Source organism: Ursus maritimus, unplaced genomic scaffold (assembly GCF_017311325.1).
Source record: "Ursus maritimus isolate PB19 unplaced genomic scaffold, ASM1731132v1 scaffold_30, whole genome shotgun sequence".
Classification (NCBI taxonomy): Eukaryota; Metazoa; Chordata; class Mammalia; order Carnivora; family Ursidae; genus Ursus; species Ursus maritimus.
The window spans coordinates 9,005,064-9,021,114 of NW_024425564.1; the positions used below are offsets into that span (position 1 = coordinate 9,005,064).

The following is a 16,051-nucleotide window of genomic DNA, read 5'->3' on the forward strand; positions in this document are numbered from 1 at the left end:
GTAGTCGTGGCCGAGTGGTTAAGGCGATGGACTAGAAATCCATTGGGGTTTCCCCGCGCAGGTTCGAATCCTGCCGACTACGGGTGTTTTGACATCTTGTAGGTTCCTTTGAAATCCTAAATCCTACATAGCGGCAAGTCCAAAGAAATGTGTTTTGTATCTAAACTGTAAGCGATACATCCTCCTTTACTGAACTTCCCTGTTTTGGCCTTGAGATTAACTGGCCTATGATGGAGTCTCTCAATCTGGCCAGAAAAAAAGGAATTCATAATTACCATATTATCTAGTAGGTTTGAACGGAGTCCTAGTGTTTTCTTTTGTCCCAAGAAGAATCCAAATTTCAGAGATACCTTGGTGTTTCCTGCATCAAAATCCTCCTTGAAGGCAACTCTTTCTAAAAGAATAAAAGTTAGTGGGAGTCCACCAGACTGTTACCTTTTCAGAGATTTCCTTTCTCGCGTACCAACCGTATCCTTGGTATCTCCGAGCCCGCTCATAACTTTCATCTACCTGTGTGAGGCCGATCTGGAATTCCATGCTTGCTTAACACAACGCCAGCCTGTTTATGGGGCAAGTAAGTAAAGATGTGGCAGAAATAAGTTCTATCCGAAGACAGTAAAATCATTTGCTTCCATGTAGCTGGCAAACAAGGTCTAAAATGAAGCTGTCATCAACTGACATAGAGTGTATTTTTGTTGCCTGTTAAGAATTTTAATATTTAAACTATTTAAAAAATAATAATCATGATATGAAGCTCCAATGATATTGGGATACAGTCAGTGAAATAAATGTCCTTTCTATCTATGGGCTCTAGCTCTTCGGTTTCCCTCCCCAGTGGATGAGTTTTTGTATGACTTTCCAGAGTTATGTGTGTGTATAATATTCAGGCCACTCTATATATTTTTTAAGATTTTTAAAGTTTATTTGAAAGAGAGCATGAGCAGAGGGGAGGGAGAGAGGGACAGGGAGAGGCAGACTTGGCGCTGAGCAGGGAGCCTGAGCTCCCCCGAGAGGGAGGACCCTGGGATGAGGACCTGGCAGAAGGCAGATGCTTAACCACTAAGCCACCCTTTTAAATGAATGGTACAAACGCATACACAGTGTTCTTCTTGGTTTTTTTTCTTTCCCTTAAAAATATATACTGACCCATAGAAATACGCCCAACTGATTTTTCACAACAGCGCAGGAAAAAAATTGAATGGAGGAGAAATAGTCTTTTCGACAAATGGTGCTGGAGCCATTGGACAGCCGTAGGGGGAACAACAACAACAAAACAGCAACAAAGCAAAACAAAAACAAAAACCCACATTGACCTAAACCTCATTCTGTACACAAAAATTAAAACGAATCATAGACTGAAATGTAAAATTATAAAACTTTTAGAAAATACCATAGTGGATCTTCACAATCTAGGGTCGGGCAGATTCCTTTGACTTGATACCAAAAGCCCAGTCCTTAAAAGGGAAAGAGATAAATCGGATCCCTTCAAAATTAAAAATTTTTTCTCTGCAAAAGACACTATGAAGCAGTTGAAAAAAACAAGCTACAAATTGGGGGAAAAAAGCATTCGTAAATCGCATACGTGACAAAGGTCAGTTTCTGAAACATGTGCACAGAATTCTCACAACTGAACAGATTAAAAAAGAAAGCCAACACTTCAGTCAGAAAATGGATAAAAGCCATGAAGAGACATTTCAGCATTTCACCCTTGATGATACACAGATGGCAAATAAGCACATGAAAAAAGTTCAATGTCATCAGCCATTAGGGAAATAGAAATTAAAAATACAACAAGACATCACCCTACATGTATCGGAAGGGCTAAAAGTACAGCATTCAATTCCCAAGAGGATGTGGGGAAACTCAAATCACTCATACACGGATGGTGGGAATGTAAAATGGTGAGTCAGAAAAACGGTTTGGCAGTTTCTTACCAAACTAAACAGGAGACTATCAGATAATCCAGTAATAAACACCACTCTTGGGTATTTATTCCAAAGACATAGAAACTTATGTTCCCACAAAGATGAATATGTAATTTTCCCCAGTGTCTTTACCCAGAATAGCCCTGAACTGGAAACAATATCTCGAGTGAATGGCTGGACAGCTGTGACATATCTACACTACGCAGAGCTCCTCAGCAACACAAAGGGATGGACGATAGGTGCACGTGGGAACCTGGATGACTTTCTGGGGAATTAGGCTGAAAAGAAGCCAATCTGAAAATGTTTTATTTTGCTTGATTCCACGTCTACAACATTCCGGAAATGACTAAATTAGAGAAACGAAGAATCAGTGTCTGCTTTCCCGGTGTTAGGGAGGGAGTGCTGGGAGAAGGTGGGTGCGGTTATTAAAAGGCGACAGGAGAGATTCTTGCTGTGATGAAGCCGCACTTTTGGGGTGGTGGATACGGGACTCTGCCCATGGGATAAAACCACACAGAGCTAAATGCCCAGCACCACACTCAACGATGAGTCCGAATAAGACTGGAGGGTTGTATCAATGTCAACATCCCACTCGTGTCCTTGTAACGTGCCAGGATGTTACCACGGGGAGAAACCGGGGTCAGGTGCTCTCTCTTTATCATTTCTCACAACTGCAGTGACATCAAGTACACATAGATTTACACACACTATGTATGTAATTCTCATCAGTACGTAGAACATGCCTCGTTCATATTATCTGCTGCAGAATATTCCAGCATGTTCCGTGCTTTATTTAAAGAAGCAAGAACTATAGGTCTTTAGAGTTTTGAAATCTTTTTACACATAATCTGACAGCGTGAATACATGTCTGTGTTCTCCATCATTTCTCACAGTTGTGGAGTATTTATTGTTTGATTTGGTCTGTCTCCCCACGCCTATCAGAGTGTGTCCTGGTGTGGAGTGTAGCTCATTGATGGCCATCAGAGGTTGACAAGGTAGGAAGCTGGAGATTAGATCAAATTAAGGAGTCTTGCCAGTTCTGGGACAAAGTGCAACATGCCAGTTTGTCATAACAGCATGGCGGTCATCTATTTGACTAATTATGTCAAAGAGTAAGTAATTTTGGCTTCAAATATATGTTTTAATGTGTTATTTCACCTCATTGGGAGAGAGCCAAAGTTCAAGACAGTTGCTTCGTTCCAGTGAGTTATCTTGCTGGATCTAACTCTATGGGGTTTTTTTATTTTTTTATTTTTATTTTTTTTAAAGATTTTATTTATTTATGTGACGGAGAGACAGCCAGCGAGAGAGGGAACACAGCAGGGGAGTGGGAGAGGAAGAAGCAGGCTCCCAGCAGAGGAGCCTGATGTGGGACTCCATCCCAGAACACCGGGACCACGCCCTGAGCCTAAGGCAGACGCTTAACGACTGCGCTACCCAGGCGCCCCTGGGTTGTTTTTTTTTTTCAATCTACTTCTTATTTAATTAGGGAATTTCCATCTCCTCTGTTATATATCAAATAAACAGTCCCTTAAAGCCTGATTTTCCCTGGGTCAAGGGAAGACTCTAAGGTTTTGCGCCTGAAAAGATGAAGACCAAGACAGAGGATCACGGAATCGAAGATAAACTCACTTCACTGCCAAGAGGGATAGCAGGGCAGCGGGAAATAAAATCTGAAGAGGAAGTAGGCTGGAGTGAGGCAGCAGAGCCAAGTTCAACGTCAGGGAGAACTGGAGGGCCTTAACTTGTCAACCCGAAGGGAGACAAACTGGGCTCTCCAGCTGTAAAACAGAAGATTGCAGCTCCTCTCCTGCTTTCCAGCTCTAGTACCACAGACAACAGAAAAAGCAGGCGTCTGAATTAGAACTCTTAACCAAAAGCCAAAAAATGGCTGTCAGTCAAGCTAAGAACAGGTGCCAGGAGTTGGGCTTAGCTTTATGGACTTGAGTAGCGATGGCAAAGTCCCTGGGTGAATTTCCACAAATCCTTTTTTAAGGTCTTGGCTTTAAGTTCAGTTCAGTTTCCCGGGGGAGCATTCAGGAGTCATGGCGACTGATGCACACAGGTGCATAGGCCAAGTGATGGTCTTCTGGAAGGAGGCCAATGCGCTCTGTTACTGCTTGCAAGAGAATATCGGAAGTGAATCCTGCTGTAGAAGTGATGACCCCCCCCCTTCCCCGCAGCATTCTGTCTTGGGCTGTCCACACTAGGTCTGCGGCTTCTGTGGCAGACAAGAGGGAAACAAGCAGAAACTACCAGAATCTACCGGAGAAGGTGAAAATCCTGCAAAATTCGGAAGGGAATCGAAACGGGGTGAAGGAGGAAACCTTCAGGGTTTTGAAGGTGCAACAAACCCAGCCTGCATCAGGAGAAACTTGCCCCAAATTTTGGTAAAATCATCTCGGAGAAGCGCCTGTCTTTGCTCCGGGAGCTGTCATATCCAGTTTCTTAGCAGCCTGTGGGGTCGCTAGGGCCTTCCGTGTGAACTCGGGAGCCCCTCGGTGTCCCAGTGATGAAACGAGGCAGGTACGAGCGAACCCGCCCGACGACCAGGAGTCTGGAAGCGCAGAGCCGAGCGCGGGCGCTTCCAGGCCTGGGTGCAGGGAACCGCAGGTGGCTCCGGACCCCGCAGGGAGGACTCGGAAGTAGGGGGTTTACTCTGGGATCTCCAATAATCGAGAGCGGCAGAGCGAAAGTCACCCGCGTGGAGAGGTGGCGAGGGGTAACTAAAGGTCCAGCAGACAGGGACCGCTTCTGCTGATAAATCGGAATGCGAGCTCAGGAGGAGGGCAACGAAGAAAGGCGATCGGCTGGAGGACCAAGAAGGAATCCCGAGGAAAGCGCTTTGGGTGAGAAAGAACGCGACTCGTGAATGGGTTTAGAAGGCTTTGCCCGATTCTTGGTCTGAAAAGTTGACATCCTGGCCATCATTATTCCCACGCCAAAGGGGATGCTTGGCAACCTTGTAAGGAAAGGATTGGTATGTGTGGGGCCTGCGAGCTAGAGCTCGTGTGGCAGTAACGTGGCCCGTGACGCTGGGACGAGAGCGAAAGGCCTAGAGGAGATGGATGGAAGGAAGGAAGAGTAGGGAGAAGACGGAAAGAGCAACAATCTTATTGCCGTATTAACCAAGTAAGATGCGGGGCAAGAGGCTGAGAATCAAATCGGAGAAGAGGTGACTTTTCCCATGTGTGAGCAGAGTGGCGCAGCGGAAGCGTGCTGGGCCCATAACCCAGAGGTCGATGGATCGAAACCATCCTCTGCTAGGCTCTCTTATTGTTGCTCCGACTCACCCTCCCGAACATTCCCGGAGCCGAGACGTCGTCGGGGGAAAGGATGCCCCAGCCTCTCAAGTCTTCTCATCCTCCTGCGACAGGATGGCCTCATTTTCGCTGCGGTGTGTTCAAACCTCACAGAATTCAGGAACATTTTCTCCACTCTTATTTAACCCGCATCTCGCTGCCGGCCTGACTCTGGGGCTCCAGCATCATGACGAATCAAAAGAAGCCTCAGGTGACCAGGACCGCGCCCAGGACTTGCTTCACCGCCAGGTGCTCGCAGTTCTGGAGCAGGATGAAGTCGGGGTCACCTGCGGGGGGGAGCACTGGGGACCGACGCGGAGAAGCGGGAGTCCCCGCGCGGCGGGCGCACGGAAGGGACAGGGAGGAGCAGGTGGCGGTGGGGCGACGCCGGGCCAGCGCGGGGGAAGGAGGCGGGATCCGAGAGGAGAGGGGACCGAAGGACAGGCGCCGGCGGGACCTGCGAGCGCGCGGACCGAGGGAACACTGGGGACAGAGTGGGGGTGCGGGGACGCAAGGGAAAGGTCCAGGATTTGGATTTGAGGGAGGTGGTCCTCGCCGACTGAAACAGCCCACGGAAGGAGCTTCGACCTCTTTTTCTCTGAAATCAGATAAGAGACCAACAGGGAACTGGTGACCTGGGCCCAGGACTTCCTGACCTGCAACCACAGGTCGAAAAGGCATTAATCGGACTCTTGATCTTTGTGTCCTCCTATCCGCGGGGCACCGCTCCTTCCTCAAAGGACAACGTGCTCCCCCCGCAGACGTTCACCTGCTTCAGGCCATTGCTCTTTTCCTGACTTCGCGGTGGTGAAACACCCCCCTTCCTGCAACCACTAATTCCAGGAATAAACTCCCCGAATCAGTCTCACCCTAGTTAACCCAGCCCGACTTGGATCTCCTTTGTCCCCGCCACTTTCACTTCCCTATCGTCAACAATGATGATATAATCAACATTATATCAGCAAGGAAAGCTCAGCTCCCCAAGGCCTGGGATGGAATTAGGAATTACCAAGACTTGGGAAAGACCCCTATAGTCCCTCACATCATGGACCACTCTGTCCATAGAGGGGCAGGCTTTGAATCTGAAGATCTAGCGTTCAAATTTCTGTTTTTCTCCTTTTGATTTCTGGCTCACCAGGAAGGGCCCACCCCCTGGAGGACGGTTGCCTGTTGGAGCATTTCTGGGTACCCAGTAAGTAAGGAGCAAGAAAAAGTACAACATGCATATCTATCTATGGTTACGGCCTTTATTGCTTCCAGGCTTCAGTGATTTTCATTGCATCCTCCCTGGAGGGAATGTCAACAAATTAACCCAGCTTCCATCAGTGCAAATGCTGCCATCCACATTTCCTTCCGGAAAGGCTGCCTGGAGAGCAAGGCTGTGAGCGCCGCAAACACGAAAGCATCTCAAAGCCTGGGCTGTTCTTTGAGGAAAAGAAACCCTTTGGGGACTGTGGTGGAATTGCTTCTGAAAAAAACTGGTCGGAAAACAGCGCGGATGTCTGGCTATCTGGGAAGCCTGCGGAATGTTGCGTGGGCCTCTAAAGAGCAAAGTTGGGGAAGGGTCCAGTTCCTTGGTGGGAGGCAAGAGCAGCCTGTCTCAGCGCTTGTGAGACAAGAGGTGGTCTCCCCAAAGAGGGGAGCCGCCGTAGTCGGCAGGATTCGAACCTGCGCGGGGAGACCCCAATGGATTTCTAGTCCATCGCCTTAACCACTCGGCCACGACTACGTGCGAGCCGCCAGCCTCATTAGCATAAGTAGCCTCTTCCAAAGGTCACCTTTTCGACAGCAAAGTGCATTTGCTGTTCATGTCTCTTACTGTTGGACATCATTCAGACGCGTGGCAACTGGCCAAGTCGCACTGCGTCCTCCGCCTGCAAGGACCTTCCTCTGATGGCTTGCTGGGAGGGGACAGAGCAGGGGACCTCCTGGAGCCCAGCCTCTTGCTCGGTCCGCTTCTGGTGGGGACCCTGGAGACACCCACTCTGCTGACACAGGCTCTAGCACTCGCTGCAGAATTGTGAGGCCAGCGCCGATCTGAACACTTCCAAATGACCATCGATTTTCAAATTTACTTCTGAAACATCCACATAGTGGAAGATCCTGCAGCAGATAAAAGGAAGAAGGCACACTTCTAGCTACCGATAGAACGTAGGCTGCCGTGTCTACGGCGGCCTACATGAGAGCCTAAGAACCCATTCATAAGCATCATTAGCACGGAGTCAAACTTACTTTAAAACAAAACAAAGAAAAAAACCTCACTTTTTGGAGTCGTGACTTGAAGGAAAGTAGGTCGGCTACAGTCCAGGCAGGACTTCTTTCCCAACTTCCTTACCATCTTCAGCCGTGGATTTATTGTATGGAAGAATTGCCTTCAAAGCTCCTATTTTTCTCATGCAGAGATGGAACATTTCAAACCCAGACTCTGCGGCCAGACCCCCGGGGTTCTCGGGCAGGCTCAGTCACTTATCCTGTGATTTCAAGTGAGTTGCTTGAGATCCCTGTGTCAGTTTCTCATGCTGTGACCTGAGAATGTCAGAGTTTAATATGTTGCCATATGCTGAGAAAAAGCCTTAACATACAGCAACCTCTGTGTTAAATGCTGGCTTTTATTCCTTTTGCTAAACAGATACCGCAATCAAGGCAAACGGAGTTTGTGTTTTTACTGAAGTAAAACAGACACAGAAATAATGCACAACCAATACCCCAGAAGCTCCCACATGACCCCAGGCATTTCCCACCAAGATAACCAATGCCTTCAGCAAGGCTGTCAGAAGCGTGCTGGTGAGAAGGGCGCTAGAATTACTGAGAAGTTTCGGGGGTAGCTCTGTGAGCAAGCCAGGGCTCTCCGCTGGAGAGGCGGTCACAGAGTTTGGCTTGTAAATGGCAATGGGAATGCCAGGACTCCAAGCACCAGATGCCTGGTGGAAATACTGAAACTCAGGAAGCCAGAGATGTGCAATTACCATAACAACCAGCTAGGGCGCTTGTCCCACAGAGCTGTGAAGATAGTTAAGAGACCACAGGGTCCCTAAGGGTCAAACAGTCGGTATGTGGGCTGCATAATCCGTCAAAAGAAAGATAGATGCATAGGAGACTGAGAGCACTTCCCCTGTAGGAAGTGACGATACTTTGACAAGTTCCTGGACCTAAGCTTGCCTCTTTTTTCTAAAAGCTGTATATTTTAAAAATTGTATGTTCAGCCTAAGGCTTTATGATTTTTGAGTTAACCCTCTGTATTCAGTGAGGTTACACATTCCGTTTTAGAGATTTTCACTTGCTGGAAAATGGAAATCAAAAAAACTGTAGTCTCATCCCACCCGCAAGCAGCAAAGACAGAGTGGGGAGCCTAGAATCCCACCCTTGCCGGGCTGCGGCAAGGTGCTCCCCTCCACTCTGGCTTGCTGCCGCCCCCCACAAGGTATCTCAGAGAAAGCAGGGGTGAGAGGCTGAGACTGTCATTGCTCCAGGCTTTAAAAAGGCTTTTCCCATACCCTGTCAGTAGAGGCCCTACAGGGGAGCCCGCACTTCCACCCCCACTTGGCAGTAATGGAGTGTCTATAACCCTCCCCACTGCGGTGGCATCAGAAGAAGCCTACTGGTGAGAAAAGATTTTCATCATTGCTTTGCTGGAAGGGCTGCACACCCTGTTCTTGGAGCTCACATGCGGAGCAGTGAGGAGGCTCTCCTACTCCTTCAGTCCAGGGAAGAACCAGTGGAAGCCTAGTGGGGAGCCAGGACTCCCTCTCTTGCACAGTAGGGAGCCTACACCTTGGGTATCAAGAGGGACTGAATGAGGAACCTGGAATTCCATTGCAACCCGATAGTAACGAGGAGGTTTGCCCTGCCCCTGTCAGAGCAGTGTTAGATGTTTGAGGGAACCAACTAAGACAGAAGGTTTAAACAAGATCTAAAGTCCCATAGCATAATACCCAAAATGTCCGGGAATCGACTGAAAATCACTTGTCATGCCAAGAACTGGGAAGATCTTAAACTGAATGAAAACAGACACTGAATAGACGTTGTGATAGGCAGAATAACGGTATCCCCAAATGTCCGTGTTCTAATCCCTAGTACTTGAGACTATGTTGCCTTTCATGGCAAAAGGGATTTTGCAAACGGAATTAAGGGTAAAAATTTTGAGATGAGGGGATTACCTGAATTATCTTGGAAGGCCCAATCTAATCACAAAAGTGCTTAAAAGTAGAAAAGGGTGGCAAAACAGTAGGCCAGAGAGATGGACATGAGAAGGATTCAACCTGTCACTGCTGACTTTCAAGATGGAGGAAGGGGGTCTACAAACCAAGGAATGTGGTGGTCCTTAAATGCTGGAAACCATTTTAAGCTTCCAGCCAGCAAGTAAACCTTGGTCTTACAACCACAAGGAACTGAATTCTGACCCAGTTGAGTAAGGCAACGGATTGTCCCCTGGCACCTCCAGAAAGGAGTGCAGATCTGCTTTTCAGGTTAGTGCGTCAGATGGTACTGTCAAGAGAGGGAAAGGACAACCTGCAGAATTGGAGAAAATATTCATTAATTATATATCTGACTAAGGGTTTAATGCCTAGACTATATAAATAATTCCCACAACTCCACAACTGAAAGAAAACCCAATTTCAAAAATGGGCCAAGTAGTTGAATAGACATTTCTCCAAAAAAGATATTTAAATAACTGATAAGCACACGAAAAATGCTCGACATCACTGGTCATTAAAAGAAAATGCAAATAAAAATCTCAGTTTGAAACAATTACAGTGACTGAAAAAACAGTTCACCTCAAAGGGCTGTATACTGTATGATTACAGAGAAAGAATGAGTCGGGGAAAGGGCAGAAGGAGAAGCAGTTTCCCCGCTGATCAGGGAGCCATGGACAGGGCTCCATCCCAGGACCCTAGCACCCCAGGAACCCGGGATCCCAGAACCCTGGGACCCCAGGACCCCGAGATCATGACCTGACCCGAAGGCAGACACTTAACTGACTGAGCCACCTAGGTGTCCTTATATAATATTCTTTAAATGAGAACACATAGACATGAGAACCAGTCAGTGCCAGAGATGGTACTGGGGGTGGGGGATGGGCGTGGGGGATAGGGGTGGGGGATGTGAGGAGAGCAGGTGTGCCTGTGTGAAAGAACATCAGGGATCCTGGTGGGGATGGAAATGTTTTATCTTCACTGTATTTGTGTCAATGTTCTGGTTGTTACATTGTAGGATTATTTGTAAGGTGTCTCCACTGGGAGGAACTGGGTAAAGGGTACAGGAGATCTCTCTGTATAATTTCTTAGAAGTGCATTTGAATTTACAATCATTTCAAAATAAAAAAAATTAATTTAAATATGACATTTGTATCATTATTGTAGTTTCCCTTAAGGTCTTAATATGCATACTTAACAAATCTAAATGAAATCAACATAGGATGTAATGAAACTTGATTTCAACCTTGAATTCAACACTTTGCTGATTGATTTTCCTTTATCCTTTGCCTTTATTAAGCCAAATAGCCAGGTGTCTATTTCCCCATCATTTGTGGCACTCTTAAATCCAAGTTTAATAAACAATCATGAGATTGTATTGTCTACCATCATATCTAATCGGTGTAAGACTATTAGTGATATGAACAAGTCACATCATCCAGGTTCACTGTGACTATCTGAAAAGTTATTCTAAACAAAAATAATAATTCCAGCTATTGAGAATAAATGAAAATCTCCTTATGTGCTTTATATATTAAAATACTATCAATTTGTTGAAATATGAATGGATTTTCATTATTTCTGGGGAAAATGTTTCAATAAATAGTTTGTGAAAATGGCTATTTTATTTTATGTAATATTAAGAATTAATAAAAATTAAATATAAAAAGATAATATAAATATTGAGAATTCTTTAGCTAGATAGCTAACAGTAAGAACATCTCACATTTTCATTCCCAACAGAAGTTTATAACTATTTGTCCAGCATGGAACCCAATGCAGGGCTTGAACTCAAGGCCCTGAGATCAAGACCTCCATAAGATCAAGAGTCAGTGGTTTAGCCATCTGAGCTACCTGGGTCTCCTTAACTTAGGGCCTTTAAGGAACAAGTCCTGTTTGAGAATCCCTCCCATCTGGTCAAGACAATTTAAAAGTAGAATGTTTACTTTGCTGTATTAAACTTTCACAAGGAAGAAAAACTCTAAAGGTATGTATTACATCATGATAAATCTTCATTGATTCGAATATAATGAAGTCTATGAAGAAAAGGAGAAATGGTGAGAAACAAATGGGGCCCTTCTAAGTTAAGAGATGAAAGAGGGCATTTTGGGGGCCTGACTGTGCAGTCCAGTGATTGAAGAAAAATTTAGCAAGTGACAGTAAAGCACGATAATATCAATACTTTAACTTCTGACTACTAAAATTTTAATTACAGTATAATTGCAATTTGCCAATATAGTCATATGTTATATAATACATTAACATATAATGCTAACAATACTTGATCATATTTCTTGGTTCTTTTTATATCCTGGAATTTTATATCCTTCTTTGCCAATGGTTATTGTGTAGCTTTGGCCATGAACTCAGACAGTGATTTTACAGTCATTCAGCCTTTGCATGAATTATGACTTCATTGAACGTTTTAAATCTTTTCTCATAATAACTAAATCTAGCATGATTTGACCCTGATCACAATATCCCATTTCTTATATTACTGTTGTCTATTATTTTAGTTCCATTTTGTTTCTGCATCTCAAAATTAGTAATTACTAATGATATTGTTTTATGCGTTCACTGTTTATTTAGATGTTCTGGTGTGTTTCTGAATGTTCCTGTTCTTTATAATTTTTGTATACCATTTGGTCATTAGTTTCAATTTCTAGTTCATTAATCTATTCATCATTTCTGCTGGATCTACTATTCAAACTATATAGTTGAGCTTTTAATGTCAATGAAGAAATTTCCCCTTTATGATTTTATTTCTTTTTATGGTTATTCTTATAATTTACTTCTTATTGATAGAATTCTTTTGTTTGCTATATTTAATAACTTTCTGTGGATGAATCATAATGCATGAGAAAAATAGTGGAAACAGAAAGTTTGGGAAGTTATGTAAAAGGAATTGTAGATGATTATCACATTGATGAATTAGTGGACTAATATGGCTAAGACTTCATTTATTAGGAAGAAGCTGCCGAGCTATGAATTGCACATGCTTAGGGCGTAACTCAATTTCCTAGCCTTCTGTGCAGCTAGAATGCAGGCATGTGCCCTAACCTTTGCCAATCGGATGTACAGAAGCGAGATTTCTTCTTTTAGAAGAAAGAAACAGGTGGCATAGGTCTTATGCAGAATTGCTTCCTGGTAAGGGTAAGTTTGGGTAAGCTATGTAAGCTTTTAGAGGCAGTGGTGGCATAGGGCCTAGCAATGGCATACATGTTGGGGAACCTAGAGAGCTATGGAGAACTGCTGGCAGTTAACTCTAAGAATTGAAGGATTAGGAGTAATTTGGAAGAACTGGGTAGTGTAATATAAAATGGTGAGTGATTATTTATTTATTTTGACAGAGAGAGACAGCCAGCGAGAGAGGGAACACAAGCAGGGGGAGTGGGAGAGGAAGAAGCAGGCTCATAGCGGAGGAGCCTAATGTGGGGCTCGATCCCAGAATGCCAGAATCACGCCCTGAACCGAAGGCCAGGATCACGCCCTGAGCCAAAGGCAGACGCTTAACGACGGAGCCACCCAGGCGCCCCAAAATGGTGAGTGATTATTACTGGGCCCGAGCATTTGGAGGGAAAACAATATAGCTCAAAGTTACAAATTCTCGGCTAAATGTGTGGTTACTGAATCCCAGCTTTCCTCTGCCCTAAAACAATTTCAATTTCCCATGACCCCAGCACTGACGTAATTCAAAACCAAATTCGTATTACATACAATTATGTGAGTTTCCCATTGACAAAAAGGTAGGTGAATGAAGTATAGTATATTGACACAGTAGAGTACTATTCATGAATGAAGGAGTGAATGAATGGCAGCTACTTGCAACAAATGTAACAATTAATTTTAGCAATATATTGTTAAGTGAAAAAGTAAGACCCAGAAGATAATGTATAGCCTGATACTCTGTATCTTGAAATAAGAAATATACAATTTTTAGAAATACAGTAGATGAAATAAAACTAAGGAAAGCCCTTTGGATTTACTTCTTGAAGATCTCAGTGACTTGTCTTAAGTTGTGACACATGCAGACATTTACCAGAAAATGAACTAACTTGCAATCGGACCATTCAGTTTTATGAAAATAAAATGATTGCAGAGATAACCTAGGACACAGTTTGAAAGCTCTGATTTCTGTGGAACGTATTCATCATAGAGAGCAGTTCTGTGTGGTGGATCAATGTTATAGAAATGAGCAAAAGCACACTGTGGAAACACTTAGAGAATGTATCTGTCTTTATTTGCTCTGTCCACAAGTGCTTCGAGTTTACATGCGGGCTGCCAGTAGTGTTCAAATATCTGAGACAGTTCAAGAAATTCTTTCTTTAATGTATGAATAGGTTTTCACAAATCTTTGTTTCTCAGTGGAAAATGAAACACCCATAAATCCAGGTCATTGTACCTAATAGACAGTGTGAAGGCTCATTGTCTCTGGGCAGGAAAGTATTGTATTCATGAGAATCTCTCTTCTCCCTCAACTCTGTTGCATCCTTTTGCACGATGTGAGCTCACTACATTTGGTAAAACAATAAATCAGGAAAAGTTCAATTCAACTCAAAATTGTGAGGGTCACGGAGTATCTGTTTCGTGGGAGAGGAAAACGGGGAGAAAGAGTAACGATGGTCCTCTACTCTTGAACAATACAGCAGGCAGTCAGTGAAGTCCACACAGCGTCCGTGTCATCTTCCCCTTCAAGATTGCACTCGGGGTTCACGTGGACTGGGGGTCCCCTGCCAACCATCACTAAAAGGGAAACTTTAAAAATAAATAAATAAGAAAAGAAAAACGCTTAGGTTCCACCGAGATTTGAACTCGGATCGCTGGATTCAGAGTCCAGAGTGCTAACCATTACACCATGGAACCCCGCGGGCAACAATATTCGCGGCACTCCTTCCTGACAGGATGTATGTCCATTTCTGAAATCAAGCAGTCCTTAGGAAAGCTGAAATTCGCGTCCTGGTTTTTGGTATCTGCCTCCGGGACACACGGGTCTTCTCTCGCGTGCACACGGCTCTTCGTGAGAAATCCCAAAGCAAATCGGTTTCTAGGGACAGATGAGACAGGTCCTTGCTTGTGGGCGCCCTCTGGCCTTTCTGCAGCTGGCGGGCTTCTGTGCGCCCGGCCGCCCCCTCCCGGCTGTCCAGCGGCAGGTGCAGCGGCTCCACCTGCCGGGCAGGGGCGGCGGCGGCGGGGGCTCCACCTGCACGGGCGGTGACGGCGGGGGCTCCACCCGCCGGCGCTGCTGGACCAACCGGCTCGCGGCCTCTCCGCCCTCGCAGGTTAATTCCGTGACGGGTAACCTGTGGATGACGTCATTTGGCGCGCGGGGCCGACCCGTCCTGGGCGGCGCGGCCCGGCCCCTGGAGAAGAGGCGCCTTCTGCTCCCGGGAGGCTGCGCCCCGCGGACACGCAGGGGTAAAAGCGCGACGCAAACCTCCCGCCCTCCGAGCAGGTGCTCTCTCTGGAAGCTTCGCCCGGGCTCTCCCGGACAGCGGCTGTGAGCCTTTCCCGAACTGCCAGCAGGACCGACTCCCCGGTGTCGCGAAGCGGCAGGAGCGACCCCAGACGGTCACTTGGAAGGGCTGAGGACGGAAGCAAGGCGTCCTCGCTGAGTAAATACTCGCAGGTGTCCGGGGTGAACCTTCCCAGCGCGGCCCCCGAGAGGTGTCGGCATGCAGCCGACATCGTTTTCGTGGCAAAAAGACGTCGGTGCGGAAGGAAAAGCTCCGAGGAGCGCAGGTGACAGCCGGCGGCGAGAGACGGTGGCGCCGCAGTCGCAGAGCCCGTGTCCCGCTGCCCCCGCCGCTCCGCCCCTCCCGGTGCCCGGACCCCCGACCCGCCGCCTCCCCAGCGGAAAGACGGCGCGAACTCTCCCGCCGGCGGGGGGGCGCACAACGCGCGCTGCGAAGCCTTAGGGGCACAGCAACCAAGCAGACAGCAGCACTCGAACGGATGAAGGCGGGCGAAGAGGCGTCTGGCAAGTCAACGGCTGGCCTACCGAGTGACCGTGCAGCCCGCTCTCCAGCTCCTACAGCCCGGTGCCCGCGGCTTTCCCGACGGGCCACCGGCCTCAGTCTCGGGGGTCCCCGAGCAGCAGAACCGGACAACCCAGCTCCGCACCCCTTACTGGTCAGCGGTTGCTTTCCGAAGAGCGCAGCTCGGCAAGGGAGGAAAGGGTCAACGCTGGAAGGAGCCTGACAAACGCGTTTCTGCCGGGGACCCCAGTCAGCTTCAGCCGCCAGAAGCCGTTTTTGACGGTGTGTACCCCTGACATGGTGTAAACGATGAACGCGAAAATGGCACTTTACTTCTGTGATCTTTCCCCCCAAGCCCATAACGCCTGTTGAATTATGGGAAAAACATCGGACAAATGAGGGGCATTCTACTAAACACCTGAGCAGTACCCCAAACCGCCAAGATCGTCAAAAACAAGGAAAGTCTGAGAAACTGCCACAGCCAAGAGGAGCCTGAGGAGACACGATGACCAAATACGACGTGGTATTCTGAATAGGGTCCTGGAACCACAACGACGTTAGGTAGAAACCAGGGAAATCTGAATAATTTTTGGACTTACGTTGATACTAATGTATAAATACTAGCTCACTGATTGTGATAAATGTGCCAGACTCCT

The 16,051-nt window shown here is 46.5% G+C and overlaps 4 non-coding genes across 4 annotated transcripts; 2 read left to right on the forward strand and 2 right to left on the reverse strand.

The window, feature by feature from the left end:
• On the forward strand, positions 1 to 82 carry TRNAS-AGA. The gene has a single exon. It is a non-coding gene; the product is annotated as a tRNA-Ser (tRNA).
• Positions 83 to 5,119: 5,037 nt separating this feature from the next.
• On the forward strand, positions 5,120 to 5,191 carry TRNAM-CAU. The gene has a single exon. It is a non-coding gene; the product is annotated as a tRNA-Met (tRNA).
• A 1,683-nt stretch (positions 5,192 to 6,874) lies between these two features.
• On the reverse strand, positions 6,875 to 6,956 carry TRNAS-AGA. Its single transcript has one exon. It is a non-coding gene; the product is annotated as a tRNA-Ser (tRNA).
• Positions 6,957 to 14,211: 7,255 nt separating this feature from the next.
• Positions 14,212 to 14,283, reverse strand: TRNAQ-CUG. The gene has a single exon. It is a non-coding gene; the product is annotated as a tRNA-Gln (tRNA).
• Positions 14,284 to 16,051: the final 1,768 nt, after the last annotated feature.